This window comes from Urocitellus parryii, chromosome 2 (assembly GCF_045843805.1).
Source record: "Urocitellus parryii isolate mUroPar1 chromosome 2, mUroPar1.hap1, whole genome shotgun sequence".
In the NCBI taxonomy this organism is placed as follows: Eukaryota; Metazoa; Chordata; class Mammalia; order Rodentia; family Sciuridae; genus Urocitellus; species Urocitellus parryii.
In genome coordinates, this window is record NC_135532.1 from 128,449,042 (window position 1) to 128,457,843 (window position 8,802).

The following is an 8,802-nucleotide window of genomic DNA, read 5'->3' on the forward strand; positions in this document are numbered from 1 at the left end:
GTGAGAGATGAGAATTCAGGCCAAAACAGTGACAGCAACTGAAGATGTTTTAGGGGAAAATTGGAAAAAAAATTTAAAAAAAAGAAACATTTTGCTTTTTTTTAAATGGATGACTGATTACTCATTGAATATCTAAATGGTATTTCATTGCATTTATTGATAAATATACCATTATACTTTTATTTGTCATTCATGAAAATTGGTAAAATCTAATTATTAGAACTTTCAGAAAAAATCAATTAAAACCTTTTCACACAACAAACCAGTATTTTAATGAAAAAAGATCAGAAGAATTCAAAAAATATAAATATTTTTACAGTGAACACCAATATACTGTAGTGGTTATTTTCCTGTTGCTGTGTTTTACTTGGCCACTGGTCTGGAAGAAATCAGCCCTCTAGGTGCTAAACACCCCTTTACTAGTTTTACACAAACATTTATTCGGTATAGTAGTTTGTAGAAGTGTGTTTGCAAATGCAAAATGTGATTAAAAAAAAAAAAGACAAATCCTTTAACAAGGCTTCTAGTCTTAAGTTGAAGCTTCACAGAAATGTCTAAGAGGTGTCTACATATCTAAGGTAAGAGAAATTACCAATTGGGCTCCAAGGTAACAGCTGGCAGGGGGAGGAAAAAAAGGAGAGGAGAAGCACTCCCCTTCTCAGGTGTTGTCCTTAAAGGGCTAACTTTCCCAAAACAGTGAAAGAAAAAGCTGCTTTTATGTGAACTTCTGCAGACTGTGAACTTCTGAGCCCCTTCCCTTACATGCTGGATATAAAATTCTGAAACTACCTGAACTCGGGGTTCAGGGGATTAATTGATTACGGCGAAAACTGTACCCTCTGAACCTGGCTGCAGTCAAATAAAACTGTTCCCTGCTACCTTTGGTGCTTTGCCTTATTTGTCCCCTACAACAATACCACCACCTAAATTCTACAATCAATATTTTTATTATTTTAAATTTTAATATACTTGCTTTATCACACTTCTATCCATCTGTTCACTCCTTTATCAATGCCTACATTTATCTTATTTTTTTGGATACATTTCAATCTAAATTGTAAACATTAGTATTCTTCTCAATGAAAATAATGAAGATTGATTGAAAATGTTGTAAAGGAAAGTGGATCATTCTTTAAGTTTGTGATTAGTGAAGAATATAGAAAGAAAAGTTTATGGGGTGGCCTTGGTGATATTGTGTTGAGTTCAACCCAATAATACTGGATTGGAGATGCCAACTGAATGCCTGAGTTATACATAGACACAGGTGCCATCTACAGCTCTCGTCAGATTGCACAGTTGGAGATGCGGACTAGGAATCACCCACTGGTAGTGAAAACTAACAGAGAAGATGACATCACTCAGAGACTAGGAAAGGAAGAAGCCCGGGGTAGTTCAAGTCAGTACAGCATGAACAGAAAAGAAAAGAGAACAGTAAGGCATTAAAGAGGCAAAAGGGAATTGGCAGAGAAAGGTGATAAAAATATTTTTTTATAAATCATTTTACAGTTTGGGACAACTGTGGTTTTTAAAATGCTGACATGGCACTTTATGTTTATGACACAATATACAATGACTCACATTGTTTTTGTAAATTCTATTTAAGAATGCAGATGTTGTGCCTTCAGTAGTCAATCCCAACTGTATACTGCTTTAACTACACAGCAGTGGAAGAGAAGAGCCATTCAGAGAAGACAGTAGGAAGTCACCATCTAAATTTCCTTTGTGAAATATAGACAACGTCCCTTGTTTTACCTGGAGTGGGGATGAGGACTGAGGCCTTCCATCCTCTCCTCACAGGTGAGGAACTCTTTTCCTTTAAGGCTACAAACCCACAGGTACATACATGTTTGCCATGGAGTGAAAGTAACTTCTGTTTAACTTTAGAAAATTGAGATGAGAATTAAAAATATAATTTTTATTTTAAATTTAAGGATGAATCTAAAAAATAAGCCTTTAAATCATTTTAAAATATCTTTAGTCCATATTATAACTATTTGAAGTAGAAAGAAAGAATTACAGGGGGGGAAATATCAGAAAGAATCATGGATGACACGAAGGAAAGAACAGGAAAACTGAGCAAAAGAACCAGGGGGAAAATAGAAACTAACGGGGAAAAAGTAGAGATGTACACAGGAGGAATAAGTGCATATTTTATTTTATTTTGAATATTTTTTAGTTGTAGGTGGACACAATGCCTTTATTTTTATTCATTTATTTTTATGTGGTGCTTAGGATCAAACCCAGTGCTCGCCTACCACGGGCGAGCGCTCTGCCACTGAGCCACAACTCTAGCCCCAATAAATGTGTACTTTATTGGAGACTATGCATTGAAGGAGGTTTAGCCAAACTTCTCCTATCAAAGGCTAGAATAGTATTTTTTGCTTTTCTCTATTGGTAGGACTCGGTTTTGCTACAATAGCATAAAAGCAACCATAGGCAATATGTAAATAAATACACATGGCTGTATTCCAATGAGAACTTGCTTAAAAATTTCAAAAAGGAACTGAGGGTGTGCTCATTGGTACAGTGCTGGCATAGGATGCCCAGGGCTCTGGGTTTGATTGACTGGAAGCTGTCTGGGTTGGCCCATTGGCATACCTTTCTGGCCCCTGGATTAGAGCAGGGGTCAATAAATTAGTCAGCAACACTTTTTCAGAGATGGCCAGGTAGCAAATATTAGAGGTTGTGGAGGCCACACATTTCTGTGCCACGTATTCTTCTTTGTTTTTCTTTTATAACTCCTTTAAAATATAAAAGCTATTCTCAACTCACAGGTCCTACAGAAGTGACTGTGAGTCAGATTTGGAATTCTTTTATGCCCAGAACACTTTTTACACCAAAGGAATGGGTTTTCCACACCAAGTCTTTCTTTCCGGACTCCAAACTCTACCAACACCAAATGTTATCTTACGATTCAAGTCAGTCTTGACTCTATCTACTGAGGTTAGCATCAGAAACACAGGCTAAGGGGACAGTCTCATGGCCACCTCACTTCAGATGCCAACTGCAAGTCCTGGGCCTGACCAACCTGGCTGCACACTGGAGTTCCCCATGACTTCCTTCTGGAGTTTAGTAATTTGTTACAATGGGTGACAAAACTCATGGGAACACTATATTTATGTTTACCAATTTTTAATAAAGGGTCCAAATGGACCATCAAATGATGAGGTACACAGGACAAGGTCTGGGGGAAGGTGTGTGGAGCTCCTTCAGGCCTCCGTTCCCAGCACTTCCATGTCTTTACCTACTTGGATACTCTCCAAACCTCATCTTTTAGGGTGTTTTTTTTTTCTTTTTTAAATGGGAGTGTCATTAAGTAGGCTGGATTGATGAAATCATTGGTGATTTAGTTAAAACTCTAGCCCTTCTTCCCTCTGTGGATGGTGGTCAGGGTTAGAGTGGAACGGAAAGTTCTCAACATCTAGTCATACAGTTCTAGTGAGTTTTTTGTTTTTGTTGTTGATGTAACCAAAAATGGTGATAAGAACAACTTAAAGGATGAAAAGTGTATTATGAGCAAAGAAAGCAGCTCAGGACATGGTGACCAAGAGAGCTCCACCCACAGGATACAGACAAACTGCAAAACCCAAGACACATTTCCAGTGACCTACTTCCTCCAGCCACAACCTACCTGCCTTCAGTTACCACCCAGTTAATTATCAGTGGCTTAATCCACCAATTAGGTCACACATCTGGTAATCTAATCATTTTTCACCTCTAAATTCTTGCATTGCCTCATACATGAGTTTTTGGAGGACACCTCATATCTAAAACATAATACATGCCTTGGTCTTTCTGGTAACCATTCTAAAGCTATCTGGGGACCCCAGCTACCAGTTATTTCATTTGTGCACAAAAAGATATTCTAATTACTCTGAAGATTCCAGGGGTTTTAGAAGCTCTGGTGTCAGAAATTAGAAATTAAGACCTCATATTATAACAAATGATGTGCCTATCACCTTTGTCACTCAGGAAATTATAAGTGTCTTAAGATCTTTTGTGTGAGGTACTGGGGATAGAGATCAAATACATATCTCATTTCTTATTATATCATAATCTCATATTCTTGTTTTGTTACCTATTTGCTGTGTTTTTACAAACCTTTCAAAACTACAAGTACATTGATGAAAGAGAGCAGAGTAGAGGGAAGGAAATGGGGGAGAAAGAAGAGGGAAGGGGAAGGACTGGGACTGACTTAGAGCAAATTATATTCCATGTTTTTATAATTATGTCCAAATGAATCCTAACATTAGGTATAAACACAAAGAATTAATAAAAAGGAAAAAAAAAAGGTCAAAACCATTCTTGGACCACAGCTCCTACAAAAAGCAATCATGATCCTGTAGACAGTAGTTTTCCTGGACACTTGTCTAGAACATACCTTTCTTTGTTGTCTGATTAGAGTTTGATGATAGGAATTCTGCAACTCTATATCTTATATATAACTTATACATTGCAGAATAATTTTCCTCTGTAGATATTACATGCAAATTCTTTTTATAAAAGTTCAATTGTATTCTCTCACTCGCTATGGAAAATGTTGGTTTTGCCTACATTTTCAACATTCATTTTCCAACTCATAAATTTACCTGTTCTATACAGTCCCCCTTGACCTAATTGTAACATCTTAGCAGTTTACTCATAGAGCTAAAGAATTTTCATAAGTGCTCATTTTAAATCTATTTGAGGATCACTACTTTAAATTTAAATTATTCTTGCTGGGCTTGGTGTACATGCCTATAATCCCCTGTACTTGGGAGGCTGAGGCAAGAAGATCATGAGTTCCAGTCCAGCTTGAGCAAGAGCTTGTCTCAAAATAGAAAGGACTAGGGATGTAGCTCAGTGGTAGAGAACACTTAGGTTCAATCCTCAGTATGTAAAAACAAAAACAAAACAAAAAAGTCATTCTTTGCTAGGAAAATGTTCTCTCTACTCACACTCTCTCTCCCACTCAACTGAAAGCCTCACCTCTTCCCCAAGAAAAGTGAAGCCTTAGGGAGGTGAGCTCTCCCAATTTCTCTATCACAACTAGAAATGTGCCTGTACTCACACATTTTCTTTTATTTCTCTTTTCTTGTTATAATGGATGAATTGTCCATCTGGGATATCTAAGAAAAATCATTAAATCTTAACTCTGGATCCTTAGTCTCTAATCTCCCTAGTTTACCCTCCATCAATTACTCACCTTCCTTCATTGTTTCCTGGGTCTGGCTCCTGCCTAGCAGCCCCTGAAGTGGTGAGAAGTGTGCATCATTTCCCCTTTACAGCTCAAGATCTTGAGAACTCTGCTTTATCTTTACTGCCTATCATCTACTCCTTCCCTCTGTCATTCTGAGTTCTGTATTAATGTCATTACATTTGCTCTTAACAAGATCTCTAGAGGATCTTATCCTTATCTTAATGCCTTTTTCAGTTCTGATGTCTCCCTGTAACACACTCGGTGTTGAAAGCATCCCACTTACTCTCTTACTTTTTGGTCTCCATTTCTATAATCATTACTAGTCTTGTTTAGGGGTTCTCTTTTTTCCTCTCCTCATCTGTTAAATGTTAGTATTTCTCAAGGGTTGGTCTTCATATGTTCTCTATGCAATCAGATTCAGTCCCATGCTTCCCATTCTTAAAAAAAAAAAAAAAACAACAACTATTGACACCTCTCAAATCTGTATCCCTAATTTGCATTTGTCACTCTCTTGAGATGCATCTGCCAGAGGTTCTATTGATGTCCTTGAGGGTTCTCAAACCCAACACATTCTAAAAGTGGGTTCATTTTTTTTCCGCTGTAATTTTAGTGCATGATCCTACCATTCTTCTAGTTGTTAATGTCAGAAATCTTAAAGGTCATCTTTGTTTTTTCCTCCTCTCTGTCTGGTAGGTCTTGTCAATGATCACTTCTAAATTCCTCTGGGCTTATCCTCTCTGTACAACTACTGAACTTCTGCAACTTTCCTACACTCCCTCTGCCCTCTAATGTTGCTCTTTTCAATCCATTTCTCTGATGTGATCATCTGACCTTGTTAACATCCATACCATATCATAATACTCTCTTTATTAAAACTCCTTAATGGTTCTCACTTATGTCAAGATCAAGCTAAATTCCTTGGGGGTAAGAATATATCCCCGATTGTCTGAATTGTATTGAGCCTGTTAGCTACAGGGTCCTATCAGTTAGTGCCCCTTTTAAAAGTGTCTCATAAACGTCCTGATTCTGATGATAATTTATATTGTTACCCTGTCTATAAGCTCTTCATAGATTTTGGCTTGAGTCCTCAGCCTCTTCCCTCACTTGTAATTTTCTTTTTCCTTCAAAACCCTAGGCACACTAACTGCCAAGACCCTTAAACACAATGTTCTTTCCAGCTTTTGGCTAGTTCTGCCTTTTCTTGGCCTCCCTGACTCCTGAATTAATCTCCAGGTATCAGTTCCTGAGAAAGTTTCTTCCAGAAAGTCTGCTCTAGCCCTGGTCCACCCCAAGAGATTAAGTGTTCCTTCTAAGTGATTCTATCCTGTTCTGTAGTAGGGTTTTTTTTGTAGACTTTTTATGCTAATTAATAATTTCCTACCATTTATTTTGCCTTTACAATATGTTGGAAGAAATATGACTTGTTCTCTACTGTATTTCTATTACCTAGTATAGCTTAGAATACACAGCAGAAGTTGAAATGCCTTCTAATGAACCATGATTGAATTTTTAATCAATTTGAACATAATTTTATCTAAATTTAGATGAGATCTCTTTATAAAAATTGATTTATCCTATGATTTAATAAGCAGTGAGACATTTGCATTTTGGCCTCATCGACCATATCTATGAGGACAAATTTTGCCACTAGGAAATAGTCAACAATGAACCATGTAATTCATTGAAGAAATGATTATGAATTTTTAAAAATATAATTTTATATTTTCCTTTACTACTTATTGTCACAATCCTTTTTAATTACTTATCTCAGAACTACCAGGCTACCCAGTAGCTTCAGGTAATTAAAAATTACTTCAGAAACAGTAAAAGTACTGGGCACCTTTTACTTCTACCAGTTTAGATAGCTCAAATTAAAACACAAGGCGGGGGTGAGGCATGGTGGCGACTTGCGCAATACCCAAGTGTTCAAGATGGAGTCGCATCCCTGGCTGTGTACCAGGACCTGCAGCTGCCCCTGAGTTGGAAGGCCCGATTTGAATTCCTAGAACCCCAAAAGTGATGACATCTAAGGACCAAGTCCAAGGAGAGGCAAAAATTCTGAAACTGAAAACAAAAATGAGGGGGACAGGAAGGGCAGCAGAATAAAATAGACGCTAGTATTGCAGTATGTATATATGTGTCTGTATAACCAATGTGATTCTGCAACCTGTACACTTGGAAAAATGAGAAATTATACCCCATTTCATTCAAATGTATGATATGTCAAGATCATTGTATTGTCATGCACAACTAATAAAAAAAAAAAGAAAAGAAAAGAAAAATGAGCTTGTCTGAGTGAGTAGAAAATTGGCAAAGGAAAAGTACTAAAAAGGCCCCTGGGCTCAGTAGTTACCCAGCCCACGACTAAAGGACAAAAACGAAAAACCAGTTGGGTCCTTTTGGACTACCATGGCAGAAGAAGATGAACAAAGGTTATTTACTGAGCAAGTAAATAAGACAATTTCTGAATGCCTGAACCTGATTAATAAGGGAAGCCCAAAAGAAGAAATATTGGTTACACTGAATGTCATAATTAAAAATATTCCAGATGCCAAAACCACTTGTAAAATATTAGATATGTCTTGTTTGTATTGAGCCAATTGCAAGTTCTACTGAAAATATTATCTCAATCTAAGAGAAGGCCATTCTGGCAGGGGCTCAGTCTATTGAAGAGATGTGACATGGCCTTGTGGATATTCTAAAAATGAAGAGTCAAGAAAAAGTTGATTTGGGAGAAAATATTGAGTCTTATACATCCAAAGAACAAGTTCAAGAAGTTAACACTGAAGACATAGGTGATAACCTAGAGCCAGAAAAACCAGAAATGGAGAATACACATCATAGAAATGTGGTATTTAAAGAATATGAAAAGGAACAAGATGACAAAATGAAAGATCTAACCAATGATGTTAAAACCCATGATACAGAAACTATAACAAGTTGCTTAATTAAATATAATGTATCTAGACAACTTCCCTGGCCCGCCCCTTTCTCCGGAACGGTGGTGAACCTTCTACAGGAGCACCCCCCCAACACCCCCACCCCTGTCTTCCAATAAAACTAATTTGGTGTCTATATATATATATATATATATATATATATATATATATATATCACCATACTTGCAAAGTATAAAAAAGAAGATGCAACCTGATGAAACAAATTCTGCATTTAAGGAGCTGAAGCTTCTAACACCAGTGAGACGTTCTCGACATCTTCAAGAGTAGATTTCTAAATTATCAGATATGTTAAAAGACCATTATCCTTGTGTGTCTTCACTGGAACAGTTGCCAGAGCTGGAAGGTAAAACCAAGGTTTTCATATGCTGCCCTCATGCAGCACTGTGCCCTATGTACTCTGAGATTGATACAGAAGAGAAATAAAGCTCCAATGAGGAATGAAGCTTTTTATTATTCCTTGGTTTCCTTTGTTTTGTGTGGCTTTCTATTTCCTTTAGGTCTATAGTTGGCAAAGATTCTAAGTATTCATGGCAGTGAGCTTCTTTACTAGTGTTCATGTTATATAGGAGTTTTCCTTCGATGCATCAAGAAACTAATCCTGCCTTATCAATCTCAACAGACTGAGTTTTTCTTTAACGTATGTGAATTTTGTGCTCCTTAAAT

General features: G+C 37.1%; 1 pseudogene; it reads left to right on the plus strand.

The window, feature by feature from the left end:
- Positions 1-1,239: 1,239 nt before the first annotated feature.
- LOC113193235 (cytoskeleton-associated protein 2 pseudogene) lies at positions 1,240-8,562 on the plus strand (annotated as a pseudogene).
- Positions 8,563-8,802: the final 240 nt, after the last annotated feature.